Source organism: Protopterus annectens, chromosome 14.part0 (genome assembly GCF_019279795.1).
Source record: "Protopterus annectens isolate FY-2018-M chromosome 14.part0, PAN1.0, whole genome shotgun sequence".
NCBI classification, from domain to species: domain Eukaryota; kingdom Metazoa; phylum Chordata; order Ceratodontiformes; family Protopteridae; genus Protopterus; species Protopterus annectens.
Genome location: NC_056748.1, coordinates 932,048,959 through 932,064,240, shown reverse-complemented (window position 1 = coordinate 932,064,240; position 15,282 = coordinate 932,048,959). Strand labels below are relative to the sequence as shown.

At 45.4% G+C, this 15,282-nt stretch overlaps 1 protein-coding gene across 2 annotated transcripts in view; it reads left to right on the top strand.

Annotated features, from left to right (window-relative positions):
• Positions 1 to 15,282, top strand: part of ERLIN1 (ER lipid raft associated 1) — a 610,419-nt gene that overhangs the window by 540,189 nt on the left and 54,948 nt on the right. The gene's annotated exons all lie outside the window — the stretch shown is intronic.

Here is a 15,282-nt window from a genome sequence, read left to right as displayed (position 1 = left end):
ACATCTATCACCCATAAGATCATGGCCTTGAATTATCAGAACTGTGTGATCCAAGATGATACACATAGCTCGGGGTCTATCTTCAGCCATCAAGTGGAGCTTCCATCAAACGGCTGAACATAGAATCGTATCCATCGAACATAATATTTCATTGACGGGGAAAGTAACTAGTTGGCCACCACTTCCCCATCTGCCCTTTTCCCCACTGTAGTGCAGACTCGAAGTTAGTATATATAGTTAGGGGGGATGTGGGGGAGGCGAATCTGGACAGAACCAAAAATAATGAGGGGACAAAACCCCCAAAATAGGGCAAATTTTAAATATTTCTCATAGATTTAGGAAGTTGCTAGAATCAAAAGTCATGTGTTACCATACATTTTTAAAAGGATATGAAGTCTGAAAGTAAAATGCCTATCATTATTTAGTGAATTCTGTCCTCACTATTTGCCACATTAATTTGGAATACCACAGATTTTATGAGGAACACACCAAAAATGTGAGGCAAAATCTGGACATTCTGCAAAAATCTAGACAGTTAAGAGGTATGCTTCTCAATGTCAAAAGGCCATTCTAACCTGATTGTCGCCATTAATCCCAAAGGAAAATATCTGAAATGCTTCAACATGTACTTTTCAAGTCAAGACCCATATTGTGTTTTGCACTGTCTAATAGCTTTTAAGGAGAATATACAACAGAATCTCCAATATGTGTATACTTGTCTGAACAAGTAAAATGTCTGTAATTTGCTGTAACATAAATGAAAAAAGAAAATATTTTTTTTTCCCTGAGAAGCTGTTTTTTTTTCCTCTCTTATTTCAAAATAATGATATGATTAAGATGTATTCTGAATTTCTCATCCTAAAAAATGCAAAATGTATCTGTTGGTGTTTCCTAGAAATGAAGGACCACATTTCTGTAAATGTATGACATATTGCAGTATATTTCTCAGACTAGTATGTCTCAACCCTCAGCTTTAAAATGCATTTAGGTGATGATTGCTGGAGTAAAGACACATTATCAGTATTATTTTCATGTAAAGTACTTACTGCACATGAGTCTACACTGGCAGTCCAGTAGCAAGAATCTCATGTATTTAGGAAAAACATATTTTTTCTGGTGTGCTCACAACTCCTTAAAGAAATCCTCTGTATCATTAGCGTGCTCAAGATTATGAGAAGTTGTTTAACATAACACCCACAATTTCAGTGGAGTCTTTCAGAGAGTATCTGATCTTATTCTGCATGAAGTAACAGAAATGTTGCTTTGGCTTTTAAAATCAATGTTTTTCCTTCTTGTCTAACAAGGACTTCAGTGCACATATATATTCCAGACATTGGTTTCACCTGGCCGTGTACTCAGTGGTGATGTCCTTTGAAATGGTCAGTTTCTAGTTATAAGTAACAGGACATATATTGACTCACATGGGGTAGTTCATAGTGGAGCATTCATGGAACTGTAATCCTTACAAAATATGCTCAGTAAAGCCACTGTACCCTAAAGGATTTCACTGCATCTCCGATGTTCTTCGTGTTTCACTGTTGCAGTCATCACATCTGGGTTATCTGCCTGCAGGTAGCTCTCAGCCAGCCTGGATACCAGAGTCTTCGGATTTCTGCGTCTGATGCTGTCGCTTCTTCCATGACGTCAGGTCGTCAGGGGTATAAAACATGCACACCATGCCATTACATCAGCCTTTCTTACCATGCGGTGCCCGAAGCAGTTCGCAAGTGCCGGTTGGCCGACTCTTGAAATTTTCGTTTTCGAGTTTCAGACCCAAAGTCTTCAAAAAAAAGATAAGTACCCCATTGGGGATCCTTTTTTTCTTGCTATGACCGATGTCAGAAAAAATTAACAATTGTCTTGCCTGTGGAAAGCAAATACCTCATACAGATGTTCATTCTTACTGCGTCACCTGTTTAGGCCCAGACCAGGATGTCCCTCGCTGTAGGTTTTGTGCCTTGTTCAACACCCGAACTATTTGTCGTCTGGCTATTTTTGTAGCTAAATACTTTCGTTCTCTATCTCCGTACTCCGAAATGGCTTTGTTAAGCCATCTGACTACTGATCTTCCAAAAAAAGTAAGGATAAAGACAGAGACAGACTGCATAGGTCCAAAACTGCCGACGATGCTTCCGTTAAGCTAGTTGCCAGTCCGCCGGTACTCAGTGAGGCACTTTCACAGCCTCTGATACCTGCTACTCCAGATTTGCAGGCCTCTACTGAGACCTGTATGCCGCGAGAGGCTTCTTTGACTATGGAACCTGTGGATGTCTGTACCTTGGATGGGTCCGGAGCCGCTGTGCAGACACCGGCTTCTGAGGGTGTATTCAGGCCTACAGACTTTCATATTAAACCAACGGCTTTGTTTCCAACTAGAAGTACCAAATTCCTTAGGCCTAAAACTCGCACTATGCCTAGAAAAATGAACAAACTGCTGACTAAGGCCAATATGCCTTAAAAACAAATGCTTAGAATGGCTGAAGACCTTATTACCTTAATTATGGGAAGCCAGCCTTCCCCCTCTGAGAGACCTAGAATCAATTTTCTTTCTGATTCTTCTGATCAGGAATCTGATATCTCTGCTTCTTCTGATTACCAGGATTTGCCCATATCAACCTATGAGGATTCTGATGCAGAGGATTCCATTCCCTCTGCTTCCCCTCCAGAAGGTTTTTCTTTTGGTGAAACCTTGCATACCCTTAGGGAGCATTTCCGCTAGGAAAACCAGGACTATTCCGAGTCCAAAAAGAGACTTAGGGAATTCTTACTCCTGCCTCAACACAGGCCTCAAGCTGTCCCTCCTGTTCTGGATATTGTAGATGGTGTTTTCTTGGAATCTAGCCTTACCCCAGACACTTTACCTCCAGCTCACAGAAAACCTGACAGGTACTACAGAGTATCTGACTCTCACAAGTTCCTCTTCAAGAATCCTACTGCGGATCCAGAGACCATTTCCCAAGGACCAAAAGGCGTTAAGGCTACTGCAGCCAAAATTCCTACCCCTTCTGATAGAGATTCTAGAGCCTTAGACAGATGAGGTATACACTTCTGCTACTTTGGCCATTAGGGCTTTAAACTGCCAGTTTCATATGTTAAAGTATCAGCAACACATTATGGGACTACTTAAACAGAAAATGATGTTGATTCCTGACTGTGCTGAACACAAAGACTTGCAAGATTTAATGCATTCTGCAGAACAAGTTGGTAAACATACTTTGCAATGGCTGCTGTCACTGGGTCTGTACTTAGAAGGCATGCTTGGCTTAAGGAACAAAACTTGCCAGATCATGTTAAAGCTAAATTACTAGATGCACCCTTAAACCAAGACCAACTTTTTGGCAACAAAACAGAGGAAGTCCTCAAAGGGATGGAGGAAAAAGCTAAATCTATGCAAACTGTTAAAGATTTTCTACAAGTACATATTTTCTACAAGTACAGCCTCCCAGATTCAGTAGGCATTGGCCTTCAAATAATTGGTCCTTTCCAGTCCCTTCCAGGCCTTCTCAGTCCAAACCCAGGAACAGCAGACCACCAAGACTTCAGTCTCAGGCTACGCATAGATCTAAGCAGTGGGGGACTCACACTTGCAAAGCAAGGAGTAGTAAGCCACCCCCTACGGAAAAATGGCCCAATGACTTAACCCTTCCAAGCCCTGCTCAACTACTTGCTCCCTTAGGAGGATAGCTCGCCCTGCATGCAAACAATTGGGAACTCATTACCCAGGACAAATGGGTTTTGAACATAGTTTCTCAAGGATACAGATTCCACTTCCATACATTACCAACCCCAAATGGTTGGCGGAGGCCCAACAGTAGTTTCTCTCTCTTCTCAGTATCAGGGCTATTCAACTTGTCCCAGCAGAACTAAGGGGACAAGGTTTTTATTCAAGACTTTTTCTGGTACTCAGAAAAGAAAACTCCTGTCGTCCTATCCTGGACCTCTCTATTCTCAACAACTTTCTGGTGGTTCCAAAATTCAAAATGCTAATTCTTCAACAGCTTCTTCCTATGCTATCCAAGGATGCCTGGCTGGCAACCCTAGACTTAAAGGAAGCTTACCTGCACATTCCAATAAGAGAGTCCTGCAGACAATACCTACTTTTCAGGGCAGGCTCCATGCACTTTCAGTTCTCTGCGCTTCCCTCTGGCTTATCTACTAGGGTGTTCACAAAGTGTCTAGCTCCAGCCATTGCATTTTGCAGGCAGAGAAATATTCAAATTTACCCATACTTGGACAGTTGTCTGATTCAGGCAGAAAGCCAGGACTTGCTATGACAACACCTGGCATTTGTAAAGAAACTTCTAACCTCACTGGGATGCACCATCAACGAAAAGAAATATCACCTAGTACCCTGCCAACAGATTGTATTCCTGGGCGCAAGCTTGAACACAACTTCCCAGATGGCATTCCTCACTCCAGAGAAACAAGTTTATTTGACAACCTACTTCAAACTATTGGGCACAAAAACCCAGCTATCTGCAAGGAAAATACTGCAAGCTCTGGGGTTCATGGCCTCTTGCATTCTGCTAATTCCATATGCAAGACTGCATATGAGGAAACTCCAGTGGTATCTAAAAAGTCTATGGTGCCAACATTCTCAGGACCTGGAAACGATGATTCCTATCATTCCTTGTCTAAGGACAGAGTTCCTTTGCTGGGCAGAGGCCTGCTACCACAGCAAGGGACTCCCTTTCACTGTACCCCTGCCGCCCAAACCCTAACAACAGACCATCAGACTATGCATGGGGGGCTCACATGGCAGGGCAGTGCATTCAGGGCAAATGGAACCTGAGACAGATGCACCTGCATATCAATCAAAAATAAATGTCAGCTGTACAGAATGCTCTGACAGCCTTCAAAGACCTTATTCTTCCAGGACAGCTGTTTATAAAAACGGACAACACCACAGTTATGTGGTACATTAACAAGCAGGGGGAACCCACTCCTACCCTCTCTGCAGATTAGCCATGGCTCTGTGGAGCACAGCCTTGAGCTACAAGTGCACCTACAAGCTCAATTCCTGCCAGGCAAACTAAATTCACTGGCAGACGACTTAAGCAGAAATCTCATGGACCCACACAAATGGAAACTAGAACCCAAAATATTCAACCTCTTGAGGAACAAATGGGGGACCCCAGATGTAGACCTGTTTGCCTCCCCTCTTAACTACCAATTGAACACATTCTGCACCAGAACTCCCCACAGTCAAGCTTGGAAAGCGGATGCCCTGTCCTTTACCTGGGAAAGCCTCTCTATTTATGCCTTTCCCCCTCTGCCTCTCCTCTCGAAGGTTCTACTAAAGATCAAACAAGACAAGCCAAGGACAATACTGATTGTACCAGACAGGCCATGCCAGCACTGGTACCCCCTCTTGAGCAGTCTGACACTGCTACAACCATGGCATCTGCCTCAGACCCCCCTTCCCTGCTGTCCCAGCAGGCAGGCCAGATTCTGCACCCTCAGCTTCAAACCCTGAACCTTGCAGCCTGGCTCATTCCATGAGCTCTCCTCTAGCATCCCTCAGTAAGCAGGTGCGGGGTGTCATTCTAGAGGCAAGGAAGCCTAATACCAGAAAATCCTGTGCTGAAAAGTGGAAAAGATACTGTTCCTGGAGCCAGGCTCAGGGGATGGGCACAACGGTGCCCAGCTTACCTCATATTCTAGAGTACTTAACATAAATGCTCCACAAGGGCCTATCCTTCTCATCAATTAAGATTCATGCCTCTGCCATTTCAGCACATTATAATACTGAGCCACCCCTCTTCTCTCACCCCTAGCTAAAACAATTCTTTAGAGGGGTCAAAAATTTAAGACCCCCCCCCCCCCCCCCAGGAGAGCTCCCACTCCAGCCTGGGACCTTAACTTTGTATTGGAAAAGCTCACTCTTCCCCCTTTGAGCCAGCTGCAACAGCAGAGTTACGTGTAGCCATCACTTCAGCAAGAAGAGTGTCTGAATTACAGGCCCTCATGGCATTGGAACCCTTCATTATCTTCCATGCAGACAGGGTTTCCCTCAGGACTAATCCTTCCTTTATGTCCAATGTGGTGTCTAGTGGGGCCCTAAACCAGTCCATTCATTTGCCTACTTTTTCCCTAATCCACATAACAAAGGGGAAATGGATACTGCACTCTCTGGACATGCACAGACAACTTAGATTCTATTTGGACAGGACTAAGCCTCTCAGAAAATCTGACCAGCTGCTAGTTGCCTTTGCTGCAGGGGCAGAGGGAAGGCCATTTCAGTGCAAACCATTTGCAAATGGATAGCCCATTGCATTCATTTCTGCAACAAGCACCGTGGAAAACCTACCCCGTGGGGGATAAGATCAAATTCCACCAGGGCTGCATCTACCTCTACGGCATTTCTCAGAAGAGTCCCTACCAGGGACATCCTGGAAGCTGCTACCTGGAGCTCTGTACATATCTTCATCAAGCATTACCACCTGCCTGTCTTTTCTAAATCCAGAGCTGGATTTGCCACAGCAGTCTTGCAGGGCTTAATAGCTGGCCCTAATGCTCCTTAACTACCTCCTCCCTTCTTTAGCTTTGGGAATCAACCCAAATGTGATGTCTGCAACAGTAAAACATGAAGAACATAGTACAGTTGTGTACACTTACCATAAATGTAGATGTTTGAGTGTATTCACTGTTGCAGTCCTGGTTACCCTCCCTCCAGCCCGCTGCCATTTATTTTCATGTGCATTTGCTTTTTGATGGGGGTGTACCATACCATATAATTGTTTCCTATTGTGGGGGCACCTGACATCTGGGGCAAGAAAAACTGATGTAATGGCGCTGGCTGCATGTTTTATACCCCTGACGACCTGACATCATGGAAGAAGCGACAGCATCCGACGTAGAAATCCGAAGACTCTGGTATTCAGGCTGACTGAGGGCTTACCTGCAGGCAGTTAACCCAAATGTGATGACTGCAACAGTGAATACACTCGAACATCTACATTTATGGTAAGTGTGCATAACTGTACTTGCTGATTTATGTAGCACCACAATGGAGTCACTGCATGCATAGTAAGGAAATGTTATCTTGGCCGGTGATAGAAAAAGGACAGCACACTGGCGTAGCGGTTAGCATTGTCGCCTCACAGCAAGAGGTTCTCTGGATCGATTCTCAGCTGGAGTTCCTTCTGTTCAGAGTCTGCTTGTCTTCCCTGCATTTGTGTGGGTTTCCTCTGGGTGCTCTAGATACCTCCCACATTTACAAAGACGTGTCTGGAGTGTTTCTCCCCGGGCCTCCACTGAAAACTGGCTTGTTCCAAGTTGGACTTTTCCGGTAAACAAAAGTTAAATAAATAAATACAAATAAATGAAGAACTAAATATAATGATGTCTTGGGGAACATTAGTCCCACCTAGTGTTATGTGTGCAGAGGTAAGATAGTCGCCTGATGAAAACTGGATATAAAGCCAGACTGCTACAGCAAAAACATTTTTAAATTCTAGATTTGCATGCATATGAGAGGCCAGATGCAAAGCAGTTCACAATAAGAGATTCAGGGAATTTTTAAGAACTTGGTTAAAAAGATACAGTCTGGAATACCATTCTGGTGCCAAGGATTTCATTGCATCTCCATCTTGATTTACATGCAGCACATTGTCTTCGCATGTGGTTTGTTGACCTTACCCTGTTTGCCATGGCTGGTAGAGTAAAAACAATTTTTTATTAATGCTACAGTAGCAGCATGTGAACAAAACTCTGCTACTGTATACAGAGGTATATGCACATACTTAATGGAAATTAGTATAACACAACTTGGAAGCCTAGCACATTCTAGTGGCAGTATAGGCCTGTTGGTGGAGACCTGTCAGTACAGGGCTGTCTGAAACATTTTGATATTTCTAGTAAAATATTTTGGTCAGTAAATGGGAATTATAAACTGTGTAGTTTTTTTAGGTGCATAGTTAATGATAGCTGCATATTGAAGTTCCAAATTCCGAGTAAGGCTTCCCAACTTTTTCTTCCCTCTATAGCAGCATTTCATATGCTAGAAAACATTACTTTTTGGAGCAAAGAAATACAGCTTTCGTTCATGTGTTGTATAATTCACTGCAAAATGTATTTATGATTTTATATATTACATATTCACCACATATGAGAAAAAGAAAAAAAAATGTGTATATCTGTTATGAACTGAATCTGAAGGCATGTGCATTTAGGGAGGCAGTGAAATTATAGTAAATAACCTGAAAGCCATAACATGAGTTGTCTTTACAGTGTTTCTAAAAATATTACCTGTAACTTTATCTGCTTTTGCACACACATTGTCCCAGTTGAATGTGCTCCTTCTTATGGAGTATACCATCTCCGAGTTTAAAGTAGTTGTGTAAAAATAAAGGTTGTGTTCCTGTGAGACATGCAGTGACATCCTCAGCAAACGTTATCGTAGGATGTTATGTAGTTCAATCTCGCCTACATTCTTACTCACGGGTTCGGAGCCGAATATCGGCTCCGACTCTGCCAACTTTTTATTTACTAGCTCGAAGTCTCCCATTGGCTGGGCTAAGCAGGTATCCCATGCTGCACTGCTCCATATCCCCAGATCTCGTTTGCCGCTCATGGAGCTAGGACGTGGTCTCGCTTGGCTGTGGCTGAGTACCTTCTTTTTCAATTTCTCTCGAGAAATTACTAGTTGTTTAACTACAAAAGCTATTTTAATAGCTATTTCTTCTTGTTGCGTGTTTGCAGTGTGTTTATATTTGTGTAGTTGGTATCCCTGACTGTTCCAGTGGGCTAGGCCCGTTTGACTTAGAGGACCTAGTTCTCCTTCCTGTGTAGAGTTTCGTTCCCTTGGGTTTGTTCTTGGTTATTGGTCTAAGCCTGTTGTTAGTGTTTTGTGAATTGTAATAACTGTTTTACTTAGAGGTTCTTGGTTCCCCTTGTGTGTACTGTGATTAGTAGTTTTTCCCGCCTTTGCGGCTTTCTTCAGGCTAAATTGCATTGTATGGTATTCTTGTACAATATGTCCAAGGATCAGAAGGAACATAAACCTTCCGGTTTTAAAAAATGTTCTAAGTGTAGTTACAAGATGTCCATTACAGATGGACAACTCCATATGTGTTTATTGCCTAGGAGCAATTCATTTGCAAGAGTCTTGTAGCTTCTGTCACGCCTTCAGTCTGAGGGTGCTCCAGGACAGAAAAAATAAACTAATATTGAAGGGACTTCTAAAACCTTCATTTGAGGAGTCTTTAGACTCTACTTCTAGTTCTAAGTCCAAGTCTAAAGCATCGAAGGCGAATAAAAGATCTCCGGCTCCGTCTGTATCTTCGGAGCTTCTGGAGAAAATCTCTAAACTGGACTCTACCTCCTCGGCTCCTCTGTCCTCGGGGCCGCAGGAGGTGTCTGTAGTACTGCAATCGGTGTCGGCTCCTATTTTATTGGAACCCATTTGGAGCCAGTCACCCAGTGTTAGGCATGGCTCTCCCAAGAGGAGATCCTAGTCTCCCTCCCTGTCCTCTAAATCCTCCAGGCTTTCTGATTTGGATGTCGATAGCATGGTACAGAGGCTCCTGCAGTTGCTGGTGTTGGCAAAATTATTCTCGGCTCCGACCCAGTCTGCTCCGGAGCCTGTCCCGATGCTTGTGTCGATGGTTCCTCCTCCGAGCACTTCCTTGTCTTTGGAGCCAGAGTGCTCCGCGTGATGTTCTTGCGCCGGCTCCCATACCCCTCAAGGGTTTATTGGGGTCGACGTTGGCTCCGACCCAGTTGGCTCCGTCCACAGGGCTCGGCACTCGGGTTTCCTCAGTCGGGCCCGAGGGGGATACTTCGGGACACCTGTCGGTTCCAAGCCTCTCTCTCGGCGCATCGGCTCGGGGGACCTCGACCCCGGTCATGGCCTCAGAGGTCGGTCCTCGGATTCGGGGGGACCCGCCTTCGAGGCCATGTAAAGCGCACTTGCCAGATCGTCATTTACATCACCCAGATCGGTCATTCCGTCCCGTTCCACCCTGGCTAGAGCCTCTGACATCCCGCTGTCCGTAGATGGCAGAGCCCAAAGGTTTGGGGATATCCCCATGTGCGGCCCCCAACTTTCTGAGGGCCCCTCAGAGTCTGTGCCTGAGGAGCCCCCCAGAAAGAAGTCATGCAAGAGGAAGCGCATAGACTCCCAGGATGAGTCTCTCACTTCTGATACTGACCTCGAGGAGTCCGAGGGGTCCCCCAAGGCATCCTCTGATGACGTCTCTTTCTCCGACATCTTGGAGATATTGAGACAGAGAGGCGACTGGCCGTCCAAAACCCCCTCTGAGGAGGAGTCGGTATTCCTCAAGGCCTTTGTTGCTCAACCCTCCGCCTCCTGGGTGTCTCCACCCTTCGAGCTCTTGGATTTAATTTGTCGAAGGGTGTGGGAGAATCCTGATTCGGGGGAACCTGTACCCCGAAGGCCCAATAAGTTTCTTTCTGCCCCCCTCAGGGAAAGAGTTTCTTTCCAAAGGGGTTTCTGTAGATGCCATGGTGGTGGCGGCGGCCACACAGCAGGAAGTAGCCGAGTCTTCTTCCTCCATCCATCCTCCTAACAAGGAGTCTAGGAGCATGGACCGGTATGGGAAGTGTACCCTGTCGTCAGCGACCTTCACCCTACAGTCACTGAACTATCTCTGTCACTTTACTCGGCTCCAGAGAGATCTCCTCAAGGAGTTGGGAGATACTGTAGTGGGTAACGTACCTGAGGCGATAGCGCACACTGTTAACACCCAGGTGTCTACCCTCAATTCTGTTGTCAACTTGTCCATGAGGCTCATATGATATGCAGCCGAGGGGGGCGAGTAGGGCAGCCAGTTCAGGAGTAGCCCTCAGGAGGCAAGCCTGGATGTGCCTGTGTCATTTCGCGAAGGCCTTCAAGTCTTCCTTCACTGACGCTCCCATTGATGGGTCCTCACTCTTTGGGACCAAAGTGAAAGACACCCTCACCAGGTGCGAGCAAGAGGGAAAGACCCTGTCTGCTGTAGAGGTCCGTTTTTCCCTTCCCTCGAGACCTTACCTCAAGGCTCAGAGGGGAGGGAAGATGTGGTTCAAGAAATCGCAGAAATTTTTCCCGGCCGCACAAGGTGAGTCCTTCTCCAGAGGCAGAGGAGGGGGAGGTTATTCTGGAAGACGCCGCCCTAGAGGCAGAGGAGGCCCCCGCAACTTGGGAGACCATGATTCCTTTCGCGGTTCTTCCTACCATCGTTCCTGATGTGTTGCCCGACTGTGCTATTCTGGAGCCAGTCGGGGGCCGCATATCGTTGTACCCGGAAGCCTGGGAGAGCATCACCCAGGATCGATGGGTATTACGAATACTTTCCGGAGGTTATGCTATCCCCTTTTCATCAGACCCCCCTGCAGTCAGAAGAATCCCAGATGTTCCACCCAGTCAAAGGGATCACGCAGCATTAGAGGTTTCAAAGCTGCTAAAGAAGGGAGTCATCCAACCTGTCCCCTCATACCAAAACGGATTAGGGACTTACTCAAGACTCTTTTTGGTGCCGAAAAGAACAGGGGACCTGAGACCCATTCTAGATCTCAGTAGATTAAACCACTATGTTCTGCAGTCCAAGTTCCGAATGGTCACCGTTCAGTCCATTTTTCCATTACTGGAAAAAGAAGTATGGATGTGTTCCATAGACCTCAAGGATGCTTACTATCATATCAAAATGGACAGGGCATCCAGGAGTCACCTACGCTTCCAGCTGGGAGACAGTCATTTTCAGTTTCATGCCCTGCCCTTTGGTCTCACCACAGCCCCCAGGGTGTTCACCAAGTGTTTGGCGGTGGTGACAGCTCACCTGAGACATCAGGGATTCCAAGTGTTTCCGTACCAGGACGACTGGGTCCTCACCGCCCCTACCAGGCATCTACTCATCCAAGCCAGGGACACTACCATTATCCTCTGTCAACGACTAGGAATAACATTGAACTGGGAAAAATCTGCCTTGCTGCCCTCACAGCGTGTCACGTTTATAGGCGCAGAGCTAGACTCCGTTCAAATGCGGGCCTTTTTGCCGCATGAAAGGATCAGAGTATTACAAAATCAGGTTCACGCTTTATTACCCCTCAGGAAAGTACAGGCGAGATGGGTTCTTCAGCTTCTGGGCACCATGGCAGCTACCATTATGCTAGTGCCGCTAGCGAGATTACACATGAGGCTTCTTCAATGGCTTCTCTTTGCCCAATGGTCTCTCCAAAAACTTCCCCTTTCCCACCAGATCCTACTCATGGACCGATGCAAACAGGATCTCAGTTGGTGGCTGTGCTCCACCAATCTGAACGATGGGAAACTGTTTGTCCCTCCGTCACCTGTCGTCACGGTGACCACGGATGCCTCCGAGATGGGGTGGGGGGCATTATCTTGGCAGGACGGTCCAAGGCACGTGGCAAGATCACAAAGTACATCTGCACATCAATGTCTTAGAGATGAGAGCGGTGTTATTGGCGTTGCGGGCACTTGAGATTTCTTCCTCTGGGGACGATTGCAGTACACTCAGACAACATGTCCATTGTGTGGTATCTAAACAAACAAGGAGGAACCAGATCTTACCCCCTGTGCAGAGAGGCAATGCGAGTGTGGCAGTGGGCAGTGTCTTCCCAATGGTTTCTAGTGGCAACGCACATTCCGGGGAGGGCCAATGTGATAGCAGACAGGCTGAGCAGAGCTATCCCTGAACCGTCTGGTTGCGGAACAGATTTTCAGCAGGTGGGGTCAGCCTTGCTGCGATCTTTTTGCCAATCCCCTCAATGCCAAATGCAGCAACTACTTCACCCTGATCCCCCCACAGGGGGAGACACCCAGGGACGTTCTAGTCCACAATTGGCCCACCGGTCTGCTCTACGCTTTCCCTCCGTTTCCAAGAGTGATTCAGAAAGCCATTTCCTTGGGAAGCAAGATGATTGTAATTGCCCCACACTGGCCTCGCCATGTCTGGTTCTTCTTTCTCCATCCATTCACGGTGGATACTCCTTGGATTCTGGACCCAGTTCCAGACCTACCGACACACATGTCGGGACAGTTCCATCCCTCCCTGCGGACCCTCAAGTTGACAGCCTGGCTACTCCACTTCCATCATTAGTCAGACTTCATCGTTTTTCACCTGAGGTGCTGCACATTTTATCATCTTCTCATAAGTCCTCAACTAGGAAGATTTACTCCAGCAAATGGAAGAGATTCTCTATTTGGGCTCAGGCCCAAGGAATTGACCCTTTCACAGCCCCAATTGCTGCTGTCTTGGATTTCTTGTCCATGCTGTTTCAGCAGGGCTCTGCACCCACTACCATAAAAGTCCAGCTGGCGACTATTTCAAACTTTCATACCTCCTATGAGCCTTCCCTTATGGCCCATAAACTCTGTAAGACCTTTCTAAAGGGCACCTTATTGCTCCGGCCTCCTCTGTCTGAACCTATTATGCTCTGGGATCTAAACTTTTGTTTTGCAAGCCCTTACTTCCCCATCTTTCGAGCCGGCTGCCACCTGTGAGTTAAAGTTTTTGTCATGGAAGACAGCTTTCCTAATAGCCATCACATCAGCCAGACGGGTGTCAGAGATTCAAGCTCTCTCCATCAAACCCCCGTATTTAATTTTTCATAAGGACAGAGTTTCTCTCAGACCAAATCCATCCTTTCTCCCCAAAGTAACATCTTCTGTTAATCTCAATCAGTTAATTGAGCTGCCAGTGTTCTTCCCTCAATTCTCGAACAATGCAGAGTTTAGGTTCCATCAACTGGATGTGCACAGACAACTACGATTCTACCTACACAGGACCAAATACCTACGAAAATCTGACCAATTGTTTGTTTCCTTTTCAGAAAATAGAGCGGGTTCTCCTATTTCCAAGGTTACCATTTCCAGATGGATTTCAAATTGTATTTCCTTTATTTATTCTTCAGCGGGAAAGAATCTACCGTTCCCAGTCAAGGCTCACTCTACTAGGGCTGTTTCTGTGTCTATGGCATACCATGCCAGACTATCTTTGGATGATATTTGTGCTGTAGCCACGTGGGCTTCTCCGCACACCTTTATTACTCATTACAAACTGGACGTAGCTTCTAGGGGTCGAGCTTCCTTTGGTTCCACAGTCCTCAGGAGTTTCTTCCTTTGAGCCTCCCAGGATAGAGGTGCTGGGGACGCTGTCCCGTGAGTAAGAATGTAGGTGAGATTGGACTACATAACATCAAGACGTTATATACTCACCATAACGTTCGATGTATGTAGTCCATCTCGCCTCACATTCTTACATACCCTCCCACCTGCCCCCTTCCTAGAGAATTTGGAGGTTGTAATTGGTTCTAGAGTACCCTTCAATGGTACTTTGTGTTTTCTTACTCTCCTTTTTAGTGTTCTACCTTATTGGGTTGTTGTTATGCATGAGGTGTGATTGTTGGTTTCGCATAAAACTAGATCTGGGGATATGGAGCAGTGCAGCATGGGATACCTGTTTAGCCCAGCCAATGGGAGACTTCGAGCTAGTAAATAAAAAGATGGCCGAGTCGGAGCCGATATTCGGCTCCGAACCCATGAATAAGAATGTGAGGCGAGATGGACTACATACATCGAACGTTATGGTGAATACATAACTTCTTGTTCACAGATTTATCCTGTCAGCAGTATGTCCACCATTGTAGGCATAACTAGTAGTGACAAAGAAGAATCCCTGAACGAGAGTTGATAGTTTAGATGTTGGTAGGAAGTAGAGTTAACTTGTAAAGTACAGATATTTTCAGCTTGGATTATATTAGAATGAAGGGAAATAATGAGATATTTAAATAAATGGAAGAAATGAAAGGCAGAGAAGGAATAGAGAGAATTGTGATGTGGTAATGCTTAGTCTAGCATAGTTAGAAGTTTGTAGCCAGTGACTCTTGGGATTTTGCTTTATCTCATCCAGTCATCTAATAGAAATTTGACTGTTGCTACAGTTTTACACTGTCTGATATATTGGGGAAGTTTGTTGTATAACAATAACTTTTCAGAGATGAATCTAAATAGTTTACATGTCCAGCAAAATAAACAAACATATAGTCCTTTCTTTCATTTAACATTCATACTAAAACTAAATTGGAGACCCCTACAGTATTTCCCCTCCCAGGGTAGACAAGACATTTATCTTATTAATTATGGTGGCCTACATAAAATCTAATCAGATAGCAGCCCAGACTGATAATTTAGTAGTATGAATCACATCTTCATTCCAAAATGTTATACTTCCTGTAACTTAATCACAGATAATTTCCCCTGTGTTAATATCACTACTACTAGGAACACTTCAGTATTCTTTGAAGTATTGCTAAACCTAA